The following is a 23,427-nucleotide window of genomic DNA, read 5'->3' on the forward strand; positions in this document are numbered from 1 at the left end:
GCTCATTGGAGGCCCTTTGGCTCAACGCTTTTTATATGTTTCTGATACATCTTCCATGGGGTTTCCGAAAAGTAGTGGGTGAATTGTATACTGGGCTAAAATTGTGTCCACAGCAATACGATCAACACTTTGAAATTGCCCAATTTGTGTTGTATCTTGCATCATTTGGGTGCTCTCTGTTAATCTTTCTTTATGTTAATTTCTCTATAGTATTAATTGTTTTCATTAAGCTATTCTCTGGTTTTAAGTCAACTAGTGTTTGCCAAATTCTTGTGTCTTTTGTTGGCACACCATTCAGTAGTACAATCAAAGATTGTTGTAGTGGTCGACCTACTCCTATAGTGTCTACATTTTCATTAAGAGCTAATGGTAAATACACTGCTTTGCCACAAATGCCTTTCCTAATTCTGATGGTGGCAATTTGCCAGTTTTGGGTTGGAGACGTATTATAGCTTGAAATCGGTGTAATGTTTGAATTATGATGCTCTCGTACAGGTTAAGTTGTTGGAGAGCTTGTGGAAGTGGAAATATGTCCAAGATATTATGGATAGTCTGTGATGGCATGTGGGTATTATCAAGCTTAGTATTGCAGTACGTGCATACTATTAAGGGATGAGCTATTGTGTATTTATTTTCTGCTGTTAAATATAAAGCTAATTGGAACCAACCATTAGGATTCTTCATTCTGTTCTATTTTGCAGGCCATATCTCCTAATTGTATACTATTCTTATAAAAGGTTCTACGACAACATACACATTATTTGTCTGGAATTTCTGCAGATGTGTTTTGAAACTTGCTATTTCTTTTTTTGTATGTGTTTGTAAGGTGGTTACTGTTGTGAGTTTTCTAAACTGACTGTATTTTCGAACTCTATTTCTTTTCCAAAATATTTAGTTTGTCTGTTTTATATTTATGTAAGTAGTTCTTCGGCTGTTCCATTTAGGAGATTGGTATTTTATTGTTGGAGTTCTAAAGCAGGACATTTTTCATAGTTGGTGTGTTTCTGACTTGTTTATATGATGAATACTGCTTTTAGAGGAAGTTCCTGCAGTGCAGGCTAATGAATGTCCTCATAGTCCAGTGTGGATGTGTACTGCGCAGGAGTCCACAGTTTGTAAAGTTTTAATTTGATGTTTGTCTTTTAGTTTTACATATTGATTGCAGAATTTCCATAAAGGTCTGAATGACTTTTGGCACCTATTGCATATTGAGCTGCATGTTCACTTTTATACTGGATGAGTTGTTTGAAAAAAAGGAACATTAAGTTGAAGAACACTGAACTTGAACAAGTGAAAGTTTACACATATCTTGGCATAGTAATTGATGAAAAGTTGAAGTGGGATTCGTATTGGAACACCACCAAAGCAAAATGTATGAAATCAGTCAATGAAATAAGTTAATTTATTGGGAAGAACGATGGTATCTCCATGCAAGCAATTTTGATGTACTACTCTGCCAAGGTTCTGCCACTATTGCTATATTGCTGTGAGATGTGGGGGCATAAGTACTGGAAAGTCCTCAAGAAATATGATGCTTGACTAATTAGGAAGTTGTTCAGAATGCCAAAGAACCTCACTATTGAATATATTTACTTGGAATTTGAACTGAAAGGAGTTGTCATTGAATGCCTGCGAAAAATGATTATGTGCTGTGAAAATTTGATGTTTTTGGATAATGATGCAATCATTGTTACATACATGCAAGCCTATTTAAAACCCTTTAAGTACCTTATTAGTGGAACAATAGGAAAAAATCATCAAACAACATAAGAAATGGTCAGTAGGCTTAAAACAGAAAATGCAGGTATGTAGATAGGAGTCACACTTGGTTGAATTTGCGACTAATCGGTTCAGTGCGCGTTATTGTGAGTATTGCCAGACACAGACCTATAAGCCCCTCTACATAACTGCATATCCAAACTCTCATACATTCAGAAATTATCTTTTAATGAAATTGTACTTCTGTGACACCCTTGAAGTAGTAGGAGTAAGGATACAAAGATCTTGTATTGAAAGATTGTGTCGCCTATGTGGGTGCAATGTGAAGGAGACACTAGAACACTTGCCTGTCCATTGTGAAAGTCTAATAAAGATTCACACATCCATTTTAAAAGCATGTGATAATACACTTGAAATGAATGACACATCATTGATGTGGCAAAGGAAATAATATGAATTATATGTTTTTTATGGTGAATTCTTTTTGAAAATAATGATGATTTGTATAGGTTTGCTATACATTAATAATTTTAGATTTATGTTTTAGAGAGTTTCATATTAATTGTATGTATGGCCAAGGTCGACAATTATGAGCACTGAGTAATCAAACTATGGAAATATGTTGTTCAGTATATTTGATTTTAAATTGGAATGTAGTAGTGTATGTGTAATTTGTATGTTTTGTGTTGTGTATACAAAGCCGTTGGCTAAAGAGTATATTACTAATAAATTAAATGAAAATTAAATTGAATGTTTTTTGGGGAAGATTTTTCTATTAAGGTTTTGGTTGCCATAATGGTGTCACCTAGCCTCTTCCATTGTCTATGGCAATTGGGCTGCGTTGCTCTTGTTGGTATGCTACTTCATTGAAGTATGGTTCTGTGCTAGTGGTGTGAGACCATTCTCCTGCACAGAAGATAGAGATTTTGTGCAAGTTTTCGTTGTAGTTTCTTTATTCATTTATTCAGTGGTTTAAAACTGTTTAAAGCTACTATGAAGAATGCTCTCTCTAGATTAAATGTACTGTCATTCAGAGCTTCAAGGAACATTTTTCTCTGGTAGTTTTTAAGTGTAGAACATGTCTTTTCAGATTTTTTGATCAGGTTGCTGAGAACTCTGTGCTGGATTTTGTTTTGTAAAATGGCCTTTTTTGAATAGTTTACTGTGGCTACATCAACATTGGTAGATATACTTTTAGGTTGATGTTCAGGAATGCTTTCCTTACTAGATAATGTGTTTACTTTTATTTTTGGAAGGAGGAGGATAACTTGTTTAGCGATTATTTCAGTTTGCTTGAATGAGGTTACTAGATATTTTGTTTGAATGGGTTTTATACATTTTTTAGTTGAGGGTAACTTAATGACTTCTTATTTATTCTGCTCTAGCTTCTCTTTGTTTTATGTGGAGTTGACTTAGTAGGCATTCTATTGTATCTGTTGTATAAAATAAATTGTGTATTGTAAAGTTAAAGGAGTCCTATGTGGGTGTTGGTGTAGAGTAATGAGGGTTTTGTACTGACTTAATTATTTTAGTGCAATTAATGTGGTTTACATAGCATATTATATTAATATGTTTACCTTGTAGCAGTTGAAATGTGTTCTTTTTTCTATAGGTGTATTTGTCAATCTTCATTTTTCTGCAAATGTAAAACAAAGGCTGTTTATACATTTCATAATGTTGAAGTGGTTTAAGTAGCAGGGATGTTCATACATGGGATATTACAATTTATTTTTAAAGTAAGGGAATTGATTTGCAAATATTTCTGCAATACTTCTAACTGCATTTGTGGTAAGGTGTGGGCACTACATGGAATGTGGTAGCAGTGTCTAATGTGAAACGTTAAGGTATGGAAAATGTACTTGATAAACGTTGTTGTGGTAGTATTCACTTGCAATTCATTTGAGACGGTGGGAAATGTTGGAATTATATGGTAGCTGATTGAACTTTTTAGAAAACAGGAGATGTTCAAATATAAGGAAAGGTTTTGCCTTTAGGATTGCTCTTTTAGCAGGAGTTTATTGAAAGGCAAATAATTCCTAGGTGCAATAGAAGCCCAGCCATTTTAACATGTTGACAAGTAAATAAATCTAGATGCATTATTTGTGTACAATAGTGTTAACTGGCAGTTGATGTGTTGAGGTGCAATATGTTGACTCTATATGTAATGTGGTAGCAGTGCCTAGTGTGAAATGGTGGAATTGCATGGGATCTGATAGCAGTGGCTAAAAATAAAATGGTTTTGCAAATATTTCTACAATAGTTATAACTGCATTTGTTGTAAGCTGGTGGTATATGGGGGTACTACATGGAATGTGTCAGTACTGCTTCTAACATAGTGCAGACCTATATGTAGGTAAAGTCGATGCATTTGAGGAATGCCTATTTCTAACAGCATTTTAGTAAAAGACACACAATGCATAGGTGTTTGAGCAGTAGTAAAATGTTTACATTTGTGTCAAGGTAAGGAAAATATACTTGATAAACACAGCTGTGGTATTACTAACTGCTGATTGATTGCACTGCTTAAAAAACTCATATTTAAGGAAATGTTTTGCTTTAGAATTGCTCTTTTAAGCAGGAGACTAGTGAAAGGCAATACAATGTGTAGGTGCAAAAGTAGTCCCACCATTTTACCATTTTTACAAGTAAGGAAAATGTAGTTGCAATATATTTATATAATAGTGTTAAGTGGCACTTCACGTGAGTGGTATAATATGCTGACACTACATATAATGTGGTAGCAGTGCCTACTGTGAAATGTTGATACTACATGGTATTTGATAGCAGTGGTTAAAAAGCAGCATACCATAAGGAGGTGCTGATACATATATAAAAATATGGTCAACAAAATTACTTTTCAAAATGCAACCATCCCTGTACTATGCCTTCTTCGATGTCGATATTGTTGAATCTGCAAATAGAAATCTGGAATCGTTTGAGCAGTAGATTGTGATAGATTATGCTCTGAGTCACTGGACTAATGTACTCTCAGAGTTGAAAATTATGTCTGAACTGTTCAACTAAGGTGACATGGTTACATGTCTTTGGATGTGATTGGTGGATGGATGTGTGACTGTTTGAAAGTAGCCAATGAGGGAGTGTTACACAGATACAAGTAAAAAGGGTAGAAGGGCTGGCCTGTGTGATGACGTCCATGGATGTAAGAGATAGTTTGCAGATGTACCGCATGTGCCATCCGGGTCCTTTAGTGATGCCCTGCATGAAAAGACGACTGAGGGGACCATGGACGCTCGCAAATGTCCACAGAGGGGATTGCCAATCAGGTTTACCGATTGTGGAGGAGGAGTTGAACTGTACAAGAGGACAGTGTAGGAAGTGGTTCATTTGTTGTTTGAAGTGCAGCAAGCCTGGCTTTGAACAGACAATTCCTGTTTGGATGTTAGGAGATTCATGGGTTCATTGGGTGAGGTGGAGGTGTCATGGCATGGAGTGAGTAGAATCGAAAGGAGTCAGCTGTTATCCATGTTTGAAATTATGATGCATTTGAAACATCCGGACGTGATTCACATGCATTGTGGATGCTATAGTTTAGGATATGTCACAGGAATATATTTGCAGTTTGAAATTAATTATACTTATTGAACTATTCCTGACGAGGATAGCTCAGCGGCAATGTGCGCACCTTGGAAGCAAGACGACACGAAGCAACACAGGTTCCATCCACAGGTCCGTGCTTAGAAACCTCTGGGTGTTTAAGCGCATTATAAATACACAACTAAGACAAAAACAATTACGCAACCAAATAAAACAAAAACAATCCCTGTAACAGTGCCTCGTGAGCGCTTTAAAAATGAAAAAAATATTTCCAGCAACAATGATACATTTTTCTTGAATTACTGAAAGGCACATGTGGAAGAGATCAAACTTGTTTTGTCCACAAATTGAAAAAGCCTGGTGGAATGTTTATAAAGCTGTATGTGAATTTTTACAAGATGTAGGAATGGCATCCTTTCACAATGAGAATATACAACATGATGGAGTGAACATGTTTTGAAAAAATGGGGAACATTTAACTAATGTTGAAATTCAATTTTTCTGTCCAATAGCCAGAATGCTTTACAACAGTTTTGTAAAAGAATGAAAAAGATAGAAAAGAATGTTGAAAATCATCTGGTATTAGTTAAAAGAACAAAACGATTAAATGCAGGCTCTTTTAGGAGCAAACACTATAGTAAGGAACACATGCAGTAAAGCAAAGCTACCCCCCGCCCTTTTTTTCACAGTTTAGTCTACAAACTATTTCACCATCCATGGACTAAATAGGGGCAGAAAAGAAGAGGAAGTTATGGTGTTCTGTGGTTTAATGTGTATGGGAAGTGTAAGAGCCTTGAGTATGGCCGAAAATCCTACCACTCACGTTACACTTGTTTTTTTTTTGTATGATAGAGAAAAGTATTTGGGACAGACAATTATTTCTGTCTGATTTTCTTTATCTCTACTATACACAATCTCTATTATTTGCATTAGCATAGAACATAATGCAAACAAAAATGTTGGAAAATCTTATAGAGTCTAACTACTTTACACAGAAATATTTAGTTCTTTCTGGAGGTACGGGGAGGCAAGAAGGAAAGATGGGGGAGAGATGGGGCACCAACCACCAAAAGGGTGGGGCAGTTGGACAGAGGAATATGTTGGGCCTGATCTTAAATGTAAGGTAGGTGGCAGTGCCTCTCATGCTCCTTCACAGCAGCCTTGAAGGTGCTTCAAAGCTGCACCCCTGCAGAGCACTGTGTCACCATAAAAACAGAAGACTGTTGTCCATGAAAGGAAAGAATCAATGGTATGTGAAGCAGCAGGAGGAATCCTCTGCCCCACTGAGGTGGAATGCATGGTGGCAGCAGCAGATGAGGAAAATGAGGTGGAGGAGGTGAGCCTGCTACCTGAGAAAAAACAACAGCCAGTCAGGGCTACTGGGTGGAATTTGCAGGTATTGTGGCACATGGAGGTAGTTCCAATGGAGTACTACCTATTTTGTCCACGACTGAATGTGGCTCCACACTCAATGCATTTAACATGAGCAACCCAAGCCTTTGGCACCCCTCCCACAGTTGTAAAAAACACCACACCCATGATTCCTTTTGAGAGGTAGTAGGTACCTTCTCTACCTCATACTGCTCTTCCTCTTCCTCCTGCTCTGGTGCAGTGCCCCTATTCCCCTGTCTAAGTCCTCCAGCTTGTGGTGGTGGTGTTGGCCACAAGGAAGGAGGTGTGGCCATGAATGTTGTCATTCTTGTTGATAGAAAGGTTTTCTGTCTTCCCAAAGCAAGCTGCTCTCCCAAAGCAAGCTTCTCTCCTGTGCACTTGTGCTCGTCCAAAATCAGAATGACTAAAAGTAATGGATGGCTACCCGTGGAGGATCCATCCCCAGTCTTTCCTCCTGTCTAAAGTTCAGAGAACATCTATGAATGGCACTAGCAGGTATGGAAGGGTAAAGTTTCAATTTCAAACATCCTAAATTGTCTGAAAATGTGATTTCAAGACGTTGGCGGTCACGTGATGACATTCGCAAGTGTCCACGATGTCCTCACATGACTGCGAATGTCAGAGATGTAAAAAAACGTCATAAAATGTTTTAAAAAGTTTATAGAAGTATTAAGAATGTTCATTGCAGATGGGGAATGGTAACGTTTCAACTTCAAACTTCCTAGATTGCCTGAAAATGTGGTGTCAAAATGTCCACGGACCACAGACAACGGTCATGGACACATCATTATGCCGCACCGGCGCTTTCACATGATGACATTTGCCGGCAACCGTGCCGATGTTACGAAGTATGTGAACTATGACGCGGAACGCACAGGTTCGATCTAGGCGGGACATTCGCATACCTCAGACACACAAGTGACATCACAGTGAGGAATGTAGATGGACACAAACATGTGTGAACTCAGCGGACTATTCATTTGCATTTGTAAATGCATGTACATAATATGATCAATACGGTTTTTTAGGAAAGGGATGGGGAATCACAGTGGGAAACATAAATAGGGGTGTTTGAGGGTTGTAGATTGCCATCATCGGGTGAAGCAGGGAGAGAAATTTCATGAAAACATCTGTAATTCATATTTTCTTGAATTGATTCAGGTCATTGCTGGGGAATAGGGATAGGTACAAGTTGGGCAGTGAAAATCAACATTCCTGATTATATGATTTTCAAAATATGTGACAGGTTCTTTAAATTGTACAAAACATGAGAAATTCAATAGGTTATTTATTAGTTACATCATTTTCTTGCTTTATAACATATATTGTTTACCGTAAGTGGCTTTACATCACAAATATAATCTTTGGGGAAGTACTCCTCAAGACACTCAAGTATGCTTTCCATTTGTAAGAAAATATAAAATGGTCATATTTGTTTATGAACAATGTTTATATAATGAATGGTTACAATACAAAAAATAACATAACGTTTACTTATTATTTTGAGAGAAATTGTTTTGCACTGTCCTGCGTCTCAGTGTGTGTGAAGAGTTGCAGTGAACTGATGACATGAGGAGTACCGTTATGTATTGTGTTTGGTAAACTCCATAATATTGTGTGCTGAATCACAAATTCATTTTTACATTTGTAAAGGTTTAATTATATATAGGTGTATATTTGAGGTGTACTGAATATTGGTAATGTTGGTGTATGTATATCTTTTTGTCATTGGAAGGGTACAAAATATTCTTTGTCCCCTTTGCTTTTGGGCTATGTTGACACAACCTGGTCCCAGGGAAGTCTGCAGGCGTTAGAGCTGCTACATAAGAGTGGAGAGTGATTTTTATGTGTAAAAATTGAAAATAGATATTAGGAACTTCTAGGAAATTAGAGTGCACTGGTAAAAACCTATGAAATTCAGTAAGAATAACTTTGTTAAAGGGACATTATGGTTAAGTTGCACTTGTGAAAACGTATAAAAATCGCTGAAACATCTTTTGTCAAGAGGATATTGTGCATACAAAGTAAAATCGAAAAAAAGAAATATGCCAGTTATGGTTTGCTATGCAACCATAATTAGCTCCAACGAAATGCACTGTTAAGACTAACAACGAGACATCCACGATAACATCACAAATGGCACATCCACGATAACATCACAAATGGCATAAACGATGACATCACTGATAATATCACATATCCTGTTATCAGTTGTTTTCTGTTCAATTCAGAAGACTTGAGCTGGTTAAAATGCATTGCAAACATGATACACATACTCTAAAGTTGCTGCACATGTACAACTTATCCTTTTACTATATTCTTAAAATAGTTTGCTTACGGTTTGTCCTGAGATCATGCTAAACATGCATAGGAACTTTAAGCACGCCCCAGACAGACAATACCTTTTTTTTATACATGATGACAAAACCTGATCTTCATGTCATTTTCTAGTCATGGTATTTGTTTCCTCCTTATTACAGTTTTCCTGTATGTGTCTCGGATTTTTATGCATTACTGCTCTAAATATATATCTATTTGTATTAACACATTTGTGTGTTAATTCTTGTATTTTTAGCAGTTAATAGAAAGTTGAACATTAATGAAGATTCTGAGAGGTTTGTTATTATGAATCTACTTGTGAAACATACCAAGTTAAACATACTCTACTTCTATGTTCCATTTCTATTTTGTGATACATGAAGTAATTGATGAGAGGTTTCCTGATCGCTCTTCATATGTTTCTAGCAGCATTCAGAATATAACCCTTTGTAAGGACTTTCCATCAGGATTGATGTAATATTTGATGTCATCAGTGATGTATCTGAATATTGCCAGCTGACACTCATGCAGGAGGCTTTAAGAATTCTCTTACCGTGGTGGCACAGTTACCTTGGAATTTGAAAATGTTATGCACATTATGCATAGTGCCAATGATTGTGTAAAACAAGGACTACACGTATATGACTATCACCCAGGCTAATCTGGGTTGTGTTTAATTCTGAAAGTAGTACAACACATAAAGTAGTTTGAAGAGATCTCAAATTGTGCCATGTTATGAAATAATACACTTCACAGCTTATTTCATTATGGCACACATAGGTCAGCATTTATAATGTAGACATGAATGCAAATTCCCTTCTAACTCCAAGACTTATGGATATATGTTCAAATTCGCACAAAGCCAACTCTTTCTTTTATATTTATGTAATTGAGAATATCGGTACTATTTAAATGGGTAATATTATCATTATTATGTGTGAAACTACTGACACTTAATGTGATGCAGTGAGGTTTACTGGTTTTGCCAAGCATCTTTTTTACCTGTATTGATTGTGCAAAAAAAAGCTTTTCTGCCAGAAAGAAAGCTTGTGGGGTCCTCTGTGAATGGATGTTAAGCCAATGGAGGGCCTCCTATTAAAGCAGGACATTTTACATGGCCGCCTCACCATGCCTGCCATTCTAGATACTGGGCCTCATTACGACCCTTGCGGAAATGGAAAAATGATGGCGGAAATGCAATACCGCCATCGAACACCGCTCGTTGCGATCATGACCCGTCACCGTAAAGTACGATGCCATTAGCGACACCGCAGTGAACGGCAACGCTAACTGCACCAAGTACGCGCACGCGCGCCTTGCAAAACCGGAATCACCGCCATGGCGCAACGGTACGCGAATTCTGACCCTAGCGGACATGTACTGAACGCCATCAAGCACGTCGTAAAGTACCATTCCGCCATGGCGAGAAATACGGCAACGCGAACCAACCGTAAATGGCCCACTGAGTGCCTGCACTCCACTCCCTGGCCTCATTGCACAACTCCTGGCAGGCGCAATGTACTCACACTATGCAACCAGTGAAATCCACAATTCACCCATGCATGCCAACGTAGAAAAGCATGCAGGGGCTCAAAGCGCCCCGTGAGTGGGCATCCATGTACGGCATGTCACCATAGCCGTACTGACGCAGCACAGGCATGTGAAGGTACAATACATCAAAATGAAAATCAAGAACACATGACACAAAACAACAGTAGTCCCCCATCGCTTGCCACCAGCGCAAGGCAACATCCAAAACAGCATCCTGAGGGGGATTGCACCAGCCCTGTACTCATGCCAGTAAACAAACCAACCATCAGCAGAAGCATGTACCACACAAGTCGGCAGAGTGACTGAGCAGCCAGGCTCATCCCAAGAGGGGCCGATGGGAGCTGCAGGGCACAGATGGCATCAATACAGAAGCTATTCCAATGGACATGACCCCAGTCCCCCTCCAACAAACGCACGCAAACACAGTCACCTGTGACCAGCCACATTCTGAACAACCCATCATTCCACCAATCGACCTGGCTGACAGGCACCAGTCGGCCAAAAGCCAATCCCCCGCCCCTGAACAGCACATCATGTAAACAGTCACAATGGCAGCCCCTATCCGTGACCATACTGTGCTACGTAGGCAAACGCGGCCAGTACTGTACCACACAACTCAACTCAGAAGGCGGAACACAATGCAGATCATCACGCAATACATACCGCCACAAAGCGAAAATCGCCACATCACCTGCAAAGAACAACGCAACACGACAAATATCGGAATACAATTTAAATGCACATCCAAATGACAAAGGCCCCACAGCAATTTGCAAAATACCACCAAAACAACCATCATCACCGAGGGCTGCATCTGCAATAATTGACCGGCTTCCACTTGTGTGACGCCCTGTACCATCATGGCACACAGGGCCTACATCAACGTTCCAAAAGGCAACATGGAAGCGGCAAGAACCGCAGGTCCGTCCCATGAGGCAGGCACTAGTCGAGCTGAAAGGCCGAAATGTTGCACCTAGCCACCAGTACAGCGTAAGGGCATGTGGCCCATTGGCGATCGTCCCATAAGATCGAAATGGTGCTCCACTGATTCACCCGAAGCTGCAGGAGTCGAGAGTAAAAACCATCTGGAGGAGTGGCGTAGAGATGGCATCTGCAATAGGGCAGGAGATACCTGTCACCCAAAAGAAACACAAATTAACCGATTGCATTACGGGACTCATGATGCATTACAATCTTCATTCAACACACCAAATCCACACCCATATGCATGCTAGCCCACTCCAAAGGAATATACACACCCCTAAATCAGTATCGAATCATAACGAAACCAATCGAGCCAAATACACCATTGTCAACGTCGGTTACTGTGCATGCGTCCGTCAAGATAGAACCCATTACATGGGATTAGTAACGTGCCTAGACACAAGTGTATGAAGGCGCGTCGAGACAGGGAGGATCCGACAAGGGCAGATAGACGTATGTCCCACTATGGCAGCCTTGCATCACATAACGCAGGGGAAGGGGAGTGAATCAAAAAACCCATGTACATGGCAGACCCTAAACGGAATCATCAGTCCATGCATCCACACATCATTCCCTCATCCCGCAATGAAAACGCATGAATATTCACTCACATAATATGTGAAACTTCCATCGCGTCTGTGCGTAATGCAGTCCGCAAAAACCACTGTGCCCCTGGCCGGATCTGTAGTGTTGTGAAGCAAGATGGATTTGGGAACGTCCTGCCTTATCGTCCACTACGCTGTTGCGCATCCCATTCAATTCATATCATTCATTGCCTGCTCGTTATGGGCCATGTCCCAAGGACATTCTACAATAGAACGTTACATTTCCAGCCAGACCTGTGGGCGTATCCTCGCCGCTACTTCAAAACCCAAAATGCTGGCCTTCGAATTCCTCACTTGCAACATTACGTCGAAAAGGCTTCTGTGAACGCTTGCATTCACAATTACATCAATGTAGTGCGGCTGTGTGTCATGATGCTAACTGGCTGCAATCACAAATGGCACGCCACGCCCGTCGGTGAAGTACGTTACTGTGCTGCATGAGGGTCGGCCATCGATCGAGCCCTACATACCACTGACTCTTCACAGGTATGTAAGCGGCTGCAATCATAGCATGTGTAACAATGGGAGCATAGCATGAAAATCAGTCAAAGTACATCACACTGCCATCGGGATTTGATACATGATTCAAATCCCAAGATGCCATGCGGCCAAATGCAGCCTTACGTGCGGGACGTGCTCGGCCAGAAGGGATAGCATCTGCCACAGAATCATTCAATCAGCACAGGTGGAGGCCATACAGGCCGACAGCACATATATTGCAGACCCAAACCCCTCCCACAACCACTCCCACTCCAAAATGCTACCGGCAGGACTAGCGATGTTGGGCCTGGGGTACCAGATAGCACTGCAAGTGCTACAACTACAAGAAGACGACGAACAACAACAGGTACAACAACCGGGCGCACAGGGGAGACGGAGGAGAAGGAGGAGGAGGAGGGCAAGGCAGGGTCAGCAAGGCCCACAAGCACTGCCACTACCACCACGCAGGCGGCCCGCAATCCCACGCCTCCGAGCCGATCCGTTCAACCTCACTGCTGAGCAGATCCACACCCTCTACCGTTTGGACCGGGACACCATAATCGCCATTGTGGACATGACACATGCTGACCTCGTGAGCATGATAGATAGCCCAACCGCCATCCCACCCCTACTGAAGGTGGTGTCTGCACTCCACTTCCTGGCCACAGGCACCTACCAGCACACAGTGGGACAGTTGCATGGCATTTCACAGCCACTGTTCTCACGGACACTCTTCCAAGTGCACGATGCCCTCCTGAAGCACGCCGACGACCACATCACACTACCACGCACGTACCAGGAGATTACCAACGCTAAAGTGGGATTCCATGCACTTGGCGGCATCCCGGGTTGCATTGGTGCCATCGACTGCACCCATGTTGAATTGGTTGTCCCACATGCCATGGAGGTCCAGTACCGCAACCGGAAACAATTTCATTCAATCAATGTGCAAATGGTGTGTGACTCCAACAAGATATTTACGCATTGTTGTGCCAGATTTCCAGGATCTACCCATGATTCTATGGTCCTGAGGAACACAAGAATACCACGCTACATGGAGCGACACGCAGGGCACAGATCCTGGCTACTCGGTGAGTCTCATTCCATGCATGACATCGTGGCCCATTTGATGCGTCAATGACCTTGCAGGGGGGGGGGGGGGGCTACTTAGCACTATCATTCCACTGACACCCTTTATTCGTCTCATACAGGTGATGCCGGGTATCCACTGAAGAGATGGCTCCTTACACCAATCCGGAACCCACAGAACGAGCATGAGGAGGACTACAACCATGCCCACTCACGTACCCGTGTGGTCATTGAACAGGCATTCGGCCTACTGAAGGCTCGTTTCCGCAGCCTCAGCAGGTCTGGCGGGGCACTCATGTACAGCCATGAGAAGGTTTCTAAGATGGTCATGGCATGTGTCATGCTGCACAACATGTGCATACGTAGGAATGTGCCCATGCCCCCTGACGCTGTACTGCATGCACCTGAAGATGATGATGATGATGAGGGTGGGGATGTGGAGGCACCTCAAGGAGTCCATGAGGCACAGGATGTACGTGCAATCCGACAGAGCATCATAGATGCATGCTTCTAGCAACCACGCATGGTGCCTATTACACGGAAAGGGGACCTGTGGCACTGTGTGTGTGTAGTACAGGCACATTGTGGACTGTACGCCTATGAAGGCCTCGTACGCAAATATCAATGTCCACACATGTCATTGGATGATAATGAGGTGCTGTATTGTTAATGTGATTTGATTTATACACCCTATGGACCCGCCACCCAGTGAAGCCCAACACACCCCCTCCACCCTACTACCTCCCCCCCCAACACCAGTGTCCAAATATGCATGCTGTCCGTGGGTAGACGCTATTCCTGCCAGATCTGCGTTGGGGGCTGCCCTGGACGGAACTTGCCACAGATGATGTCTCTGCCTGCTCGCGTCCATGCATGTCTCTGAGGGTTTGTGAGAGCTCCGAGAGCACACGGCGCACAGCAGCAAGTTCAGCACAAACGTCTTTGGACGTCGCATGCAGTTCCCCCCTCAGGCTCTCGGTGCTTTTCTCCATTTGTGCTCTCAGGCTCTCGGTGCTTCTCTCCATTTCTCCCCTGAGGCTCTCACTACTTTTCTCTATTTGTGCCCTGAGTGTCTCGGTGGATGTTTCCATGGCTGCCCTGGAACCCCCGCATTCATTTGCATGGTCCTTGAGTAGCGTGGACGCTTCCTGCTGTTGCTCGATCAGCAGGTCGAGGGACTGTTGCCTCTGCTGGGCCATGGACATTTGCGGTGGTGTGACAGGGGGGCTGCTCAACACATGTTGCCTTGGCACAGGACTTGTGGGGGTTGGCCAGTCGTCGTCTTCAGGGTGCCCCTGCGTGGTTTCGTCATGGTGTAGGGGATGGAACATGCAGGGGGATTGGGAAAGGTCATGGATGGTACCTACGTCGCCAGCACTGCTTTCCGTGTCGGAGCATGCTGGCATGACAGCTGTGTCACCTATGGTGCTGCTACCACCAGAGGCAGTGCCATCAGATACGTTCTTTGGGGGGACCTGTGGTGCTGGGGTTGTGGACTTGCTGGCTGCTGGGGTGCCTGTTGCAGTCCCCTCCAGTGTGCTGCCACTTGATTCCTGCTGCTGCCGTCTCTTGATCCTTGCACCTGAGGTGGAGGCTCTTGGGACGTTGGTCCTGGCCCTCTTTGCAGGCGTGCTGGTAGGGGTGTCCTGCAGCTCGTCGTTGGTATCGGACCCTGTGGTGGAGTAAAGAGGGGCGAGCGTTAGTTATGGGTCTGTCGGATTTGGAATGGCAACGTATCAAATGCATTGGGGTGGTACATGAGGCTGATTTGGGACTGGGCCTTGGAGGTGGGCTCATTTTCGTGTGGATTGAGGATGCATTCATTTGGCTGCCTGCAGTTAGGGGGTGCATGCTGCACATGTAGGGTTGTTTATGGCTTCTTGATTGATTTGTTTGTTCATTCTGACTTTTAGAGGGCGCTGTCAGGGCAAAGTATGTATTGCACTATGGGGTCACATGGTACTGCACATGTTCGTGGTTTGTGGATTTCGCATTGTTTCTCTTGGCCAACCTACCTGATTCTCCGGATGTCGGCACTCCTTTCTCCATCCCTCCGACTCCCTCTATGCTCTCCATTCCTATGGTGGAGGCGCAGATTTCCTCCCAGGGGGTCAACTTGATGGGCGACTCTGAACCCCCCCCGGTAGCTGTGGCGATGTTCCTGTTCGCAGAAAGTATGCTGCGTACGCGGATCCGCAGGTCATCCCACCGCTTGCGACATTGCTGTGGCGTGCGGGGTGTTGTCCCCACCGCACTTACGCGCTGTGCCACCAGGGCCCATATGGCCTTCTTGTTGGCAAGGGCCGTCCTGGTCATTTGACTGGAGAAGACGACGGCAGAATTTTCCTGGAGGGTCTCGGTGAGCACGGTCAGTTCCTCTCGGGAGAAGTGTACCTGCCGCTTGCGGTCACACGCTTTCTTGGCTACCTTTCCCATATTTATTTTTTTAACTGGGGTTGCTAACGGGTTGGGATGTGTGTCAGGGTCGGATTTTTTATGGTTGTGTTGGGATTCGGATTTTATAGTTGTGCGGCGTGCTGTTTCCCGTTCCGGCCACATGCTTTTACTTCCGTTTCCGTATATTTACGGTGGCCGTAATTTGCGGTGCACGCTCGTTACGGTGACCGCTCATTACGGTGACCGCTAAGATGGGTGGCGGTATTGCACCTGGTGCAGCGTACGGCGGCGGTAAGGGCCGTTTTGGGGTCATTTCCGCCATCGCAGCCTTTCGGATTCCGCCATGGCGTAATGCTCGTGCCCGATGGGTCGTGATTGGCCGCACTTTGCTCCTTCGTGCAATGGCGGAAACGCTATTTACGCTGTTGCGGTCCGGTCAGTCACTTTCCGCCAGGGTCGTAATGAGGGCCACTGTGTGGAATTACTCTGCACTGAGGTGATGCAATGATGAGTGAACAATGACCTGCTGGAGTGACAAGTGCATGTCAAACATCTTCAAATTATGTGTGAATGCTTGAGGTATTCACACTTCAGTAGTTGCGTTTAGGCTCACAATGCACACATCGCCCTAGTTAGCAATATAATCTTTCAAGAAAGCAAACTGACTAACGAAAAATGCATCCCTCCTTTCTTTTTAAACAACTTAGTTTATTTCAATAAAATCTGCTCTTTAGACATCAAAAAAGGATTTGCAGCACATGAGGTTCATCTCATCAGAGACAAAAATATGTGTGCTAGAGTATGAATCACTATAAACAGGCACATGCACACATAGTTTTTTTTAGGTGTCTTAAAAACTCAGAGGTGATGTTTTGGGATTTTATTGAATTGTGTAATTAAAATTGGGAGTGAAATGTATACAATAAATGTCAAACATGTCCTGGCTTAACCACTGATTACCACCCAGTATGGCCCTTAGAACCTGGTGTTACTGGGGTTAGCACCTTAGGGCAATCCTCAGGGTGCTAAAGACTAATACAAATTCTGACAATTTGTGCATCGACAAGTTTGTTTGTTTTGTTTATTTATACAGCACGCCACACCCTAAAGTATTTGGGCGCATTACAAGAGAGCTTAGAATCACAGTTTAGTAAATACAGAAGGAAAATACAGAAGGGGAATAATACAATGAGGTGAGTATCAATACAGTTTAAACTGCAGAATACATAAGCGCTATAAACAGGAACAATGAATAGGAGTAGACTCAGATGAGGCCTTCATATCAGAGGCACTTGGTCGTCTTTTACAAATTGACACTCTGGATGAAAAAAAATACCGCCACCTACCGGATAGCGTTTAAAGATCGACTTTTCCCTCGTCCCAGGGGATTTTACATGCTCCGCAAGAACCTCCAGTTCTGGGGCCTTGGGTCATCCCCCAACACTCTGCTGTACAGATTATGTAATCAAGCCATCGCCTTCTGTTTTCTTTGGAGTGAGTGCACTTATTTGAAAAAGGCACAGAGCCCCGGGAACCTTATTGGAGAGCACTGCCCGCTGCACAACCTGCGGGCCCAACTCCTGGGTCGCCCCAGCCCATCTCCATCCTGGCTCCTCCCGGCTTATTATAAGGCCTGCGCCCTCGGCCCCAGGGATGCTCAGGCCCACCCTCTCAGCCGCGGCCTCCTCCCCTAATGAAGGTACAGAGGATCTGCCTCCCCTCAGCGGATTTGGGGACCTCATGCCTCCACCACCACAACCCTAGGTGACTCCCTCTAGGGGACAGCGGGGACCAAGCTGCGCTCTCCTGTTGGACCAAATTCGCCCCAACCAGCACCCTTACTTCGGTGGGAACCCACGGCCACCCTGAGCCTGACGCATCCAGAGCCACCAGGGGGTGGCCTCAGCCCTTCCGGCCCCCACAGGCCATTGGTGGAGCTCACAATCACTAGCCCAGGCAGCTGGGGCACTGCGGCTGGCTCCTGAGTTCCTACACTTCCCTTCAATCTTCTCTTCCTGGGGCGCCCTGGCCCATCCCCTCCTCACTCAACTCTATTTCTGTCTCCCGAGAGACCCTTGCTGTGGGAATCCAGAGCCAACGCTCCCTAGCTCAAAGCAGCGCCTCCAAGGCAGAACACAAACTTGCCGCCCCAACACAGTGGCCACCCCACGTCTGGCACCATGTCCAAACAAACAAAAGTGACCAAAAACGCGGACATAGCCACCATGCTGACAAAGGGAAAAAGCCCAACCTTGCCGGACCCACCTTGCAAGACCATCAAAAGGAGGGCGATCCCCCAGCCACTAGAGGCGACTTACGAGCATTCATGGCAGACATTAAGGCCGAATTCAGAGCCTGCATGACAGAGCTCTCCTCCAACCTAGAACAAAACAACAACAGAATAACTGAGGAGGAACAGAGACAGGGGGAGGTCGAGGACTGCGCACAGGACCAAACAACCACGCTGGGCGAAATCCAACAGTCAGTCAGAGCCCTTCAAGATAAGTGCGAAATTCTGGAGTTCAAACAGGAGGACTTGGAGAATAGGGCCCGTCGCAACAACCTTCGGATCTGAGGCATTCCCTCCTCGGTCTCGGACAAACCACTTTCAGAATATGTAGGAGATTTGTTCCAGGCCCTCCTCCCGGCCCTAGACAAGTCCCTATTATTGCTAGACTGCACCCACAGACTGCACCAGCGCTGGGGGGTGGAATCAGACCCCCCTCCAGATGTCATCACCAGGGACTATTTTTTCTCCACAAAAGAAGCCATCTCCGCTATCAGCCGCTCAAAAGATGAGCTCACTTTTCTGGGCTCACGTCTCCAGATCTACCAAGATCTCTCGCTCCTAACTCTTCAGAGGAGGAAAGCACTCTGACCCTTAGCCCTTTTCCTTCAAGAACGTCAGGTCCGGTATAGATGGCTCTTCCCAACAGCTCTGCAATTCTCATACAACGGTACCCTGCGGAGGTTTGGCCATCTGGAGGATGCCAGCAAGATTATGCACCCTTCCTCCCCCGCAGAGGCCGCCCCGACGGCCTCAGAAGCGACAGGAAACCGGGAATCCACCCCCGCTCCACGGCCCAGACGGTCCTCATGCTCGAGAGTTTCCGAAAACAACAGGAGGAGGTAAATGGCACACAGGCCACACAACATGCATCAGTGCCACACAGCCAGTCTAGGGGCCCTGCCCCCCTTTAGAATGACTCACTTCTTCCGACGCAGCCGAAGGTTATTACAGCTTAATATGGCAAGCTTCACTCACTGCCCATGCCCATTCCAAGGCACAGTCCACCTTTATTTCCTTGGAAATCCAAGTTACTTTAATGGCTCAACAGACCCCGTTGGCCAGGGGTTTGGCCACACTCACAATGCCGCCCACCCCGCCAGTTAAAAAGTTGGCCTCCCGTTGGGGGATTCTGTTAAAACCCCAAGAGCAGGACAATATATTCTTAACCTTCACCCATGATGGTGACTGACTATCTCCCCTCCGGCCCCCTCCCGCCGGAACTCAATACAGCCGGGTCCCCAACCCGAGAATCTCAGACACTACAGTGCCTTTCACTAAACATTAACGGGCTGAACTCCCCCGCTAAACGCAAATGGATCTTACAGAAACTGCAAGATGAGGAAGCCGGGGTGGCAATGCTTCAAGAAACTCACCTCCTCCCAGCAGACTTTGGGCGCCTACGTTCCCGTCTATACCCACTTCAATTCCTCGCCTCGGGAGGATCCAAGAAGGGGGGCACAACGATAGTCTTCAGAAAAGACCTAAATCCCCAGATCTTGGACTCAATATCGTGCCCAGAGAGACGCTTTGTGGCATCTAATGACTCTTATTGGGAGAGCTATACACCTTTGTCTCAGTTTACGCACCCAATTCGGGACAAGCAAGCTTCTTTGATGCCCTGGGCACCGCCCTCTCGGGCTTCACGGAAGGCAAGATGATAATGGGGGGGGTGACTTCAACGGAGTGCCGGACCCACCAAAGACCAATCTCACCCACCTTCCCCGGGAGATTTCGCGCAAGCCCTCAGCCTCTTACGCCTGTTCAGAACCCTAGAGGTGGTGGACTTGTGGCGGGTGCGACACCCTTCCGAGAGGGACTTCTCCTTTTTTTTCCCACGTCGACCGAATTTTCTCGAGGATAGACCTCCTCCTAACCTCGCCCCAAACCCTCACCTTCACCAATGAAGTCTCCATCGGGCCAATAATTCTATCGGACCAGGCATCAATAGTCATGGAGCTCCAAACCCAGGACCCCGGAGCCAACCCCACACGCAGATGGTCACCCTACGACCCAATCCTTAATGACATGTTGGTTAGGGACAGTATCGCAACCACAATTAAAAACTTCCTCGAGGATAACCCTGCCATGGACACTTCCCTTGCAAATAATTGTGATGCAATGAAAGCAGTGATCAGGGGATCCCTGATAGCACAAGGGGTGGCATTCCACCGCAATCGTCGAAAAACCCGGCAAGTACTCGAAGAGGAATTACAAACAGCTGAGGCAGCCCAGAAAAAGAAGGGGTGGTCCCCCAAGACTCATCGAGCCATCCGCACAGCCAGAAAGAAACTGGAGGCCCAGTACGCTGAACACACCGCGCATTTGATGGCCAAGACTAGGCAATTTTAATATGCCAAGAACAACAAAGCTAATAAGCTTCTAGTAGCCAAACTGGCCAAAATAAGACGAGCCAACACCATCACGGGGCTCTGCGACCCACAAGGGAGGACGCACTACTCTGAATCAGAAAAGTAACGGCTGGCAGTGGACCAGCTAACCCAAGTAATGACTGCTCCCCCACAGGACCAATCCAAACAGGAGGAATACCTAAAGGGGGCATCCCTGCCACGCTTGCCCACTGCAATGAGAGATATCCTTGAAGCACCAATCACAGATGAGAATGTGGACGAAGCCATTAAAGCCCTCAAAACTCGGGTCCCGGGCCCAGACGGCTTCTCCTTGAGATTCTACAAAATATTCAAATCCCAACTGATCCCCCCTATGGTAACACTCTTCAATTCATTTAAGGAAACTGGATCGGTGACACCACCAATGCAGGAGTCTACAACAATCCTCCTCCCTAAACCCGGGAAGGACCCGAGAGACCCGGCCTCGTACAGGCCAATTGCCCTGTTGAACATAGATGCTAACCTCTATTCCAAGATTCTGGCCAACCGGCTGTCACACATCCTCCCGACCTTAATCCATCCCGACCAAACAGGCTTTATCCTGAACAGAGCGGCAGGGGACAACATCAGAAGAACTCTGAACTTGGTAGACATCGCCCACCGTACCGCGCAGGGACTCGCACTGATGGCCCTAGATGCTACCAAAGCATTCGATAGAGTACACTGGTCATTCATGAAGCTCACCCTAGGGGCCTTTGGCTTTGGCCCAACCTTCCAATCGATGGTAATGGCCAACTATGCATCCCCCAAGACCATCCTGAGGATCAATGGCTCTTTATCATCCCCGATTCCCATGACCTGTGGGACAAGACAGGGCTGCCCTCTATCACCTCTTCTCTTCGCACTAACGATGTAGCCATTTTCCCAAAGAGTTAGACGGAACAAGCTCATCAAGGGTCCCCAGGTAGGTCCATCTCAACACAAAATTGCATTATACGCCGACGAAGTTCTTCTGATGCTCTCAGATCCCAACTCCTCAGCTAAACAAGCCCTGGCGGAAATAGCCAACTTCAGAAGGGTCACCGGATTTCCCGTTAACTTCTCTAAGTCAGTGGGCCTGGGCATTGGCCTCCACCAGGAGGAACAAGAGGCACTAACTAGGCTATGCCCGATCATATGGAAGAGACAAGCTATCCCCTACTTGGGAGTCTACATCCCAGCAAACCCAAGGGACACATATCAGGCAAATTTCCCCAGATTATTCAGTGAACTGGAGGGAGACTTGAAGCGCTGGTCGACTCAGGAAATCTCTTTAATGGGGCGGATCACAGCCGCAAAAATGAACCTGCTTCCGCGATTCCTCTACGCCTGCTCCTCCCTTGCAGTGGCCATCCCAAAGCGGGCACTCCAGGATCTGCAGAAGAAAATGCTGAAGTTCATATGGAGAGGCAAGAAAGCCAGGATGCCCCACAAAATCCTGCTTGGCAACGACATATCCAGCCCTCCCTGAGAGAACACTGGAAGACTCTCCTGCTAACTACCAAACATACGCTAAGCTCATGGGACTGGGCCCTGAAACAAAAAGGAATCCCAAGGGGACAAAGCCCACTCTCTCCTATATTCCACAACCCAAACTTTTCGCCGGGATCGAACCCCCTGAACTTCCAGAACTGGATCGATGGCGGCCTCGAGACCCTGGAACAGCTATACGCCGGGAACACACTATGCACCTTTGAACAATGTAAGGCGATGTTCCATCTACAGGAAAGGGACAGATTTACGTACTACCAACTCCGTCATTGGTGCTCGCACCCCCAGACTCTCCGGGCGGCCGTCCGCCCCCTCACTCCCTTGAACTAACGCTGAAGGACCTGCCATCCCAGAGTAGGATCTCAACCCTATACAGATGCTTTTTGGGGGACTTCCTAAGCGCAAGAATGCGATGCATGGCCCAATGAGTGGCCAACCTGGGTCACCCAATTGACGACCAGTCCTGTGTAGACATCTGGACCCGTACCCACTCCTCATCTACTTGTGTGACCAACAAGGAATGCGCATACAAGATGATGCGATGATGGTACTACCCCCCTTAGACCACACCACATGAACCCTCGGGTAGACCCTTCTTGCTGGAGGGGGTGCTCCCAGCCTGGCTCTTTTTCCACATGTGGTGGGCTTGCCCAAGGATCCAACAATTCTGGGAACAGTGCCTGGCAATGATCGAACAAATTACTGGGATGACACTCCCCCTGGAGCCTGAAACGGTCCTGCTGGGGGTTCCGACCCCCGGGGTATAACCCCGCACCGGAAACAGAGTGAAACTAGTGACGCAATGCCTCCTGGCTGTCAAAATTGTGCTAGCCCGCTTCTGGAAGTCCCCGGACAGCCCATGCATGGCCCACTGGTGGGGTAAACTTTGGGACATCCTGATCGCGGAAAAAGTGACCGTGGCAAGGGCGGGAGTTCTGCATAGCTTCCATAACCTCTGGGCCCCAGGGCTGGATTACGACCAACTATTCCCCGCCTTAACATTTAAACCGCTCAGCACTCGATGGACTCCGAGAGACCAAGAGCCCGCCTGAGGGACGAGAGCATCGGACGGTCCCACGGAATGCGGGAACAGAGGGGGACTCTGGGGACCAGGGGGGGAGAGGAAGGAGGGAGAATATGAGCTAAAGGAAATTTGCAACAGTGTGAA

Source organism: Ambystoma mexicanum, chromosome 4q (assembly GCF_040938575.1).
Source record: "Ambystoma mexicanum isolate Mex_15411 chromosome 4q, UKY_AmexF1_1, whole genome shotgun sequence".
Lineage (NCBI taxonomy): Eukaryota > Metazoa > Chordata > Amphibia > Caudata > Ambystomatidae > Ambystoma > Ambystoma mexicanum.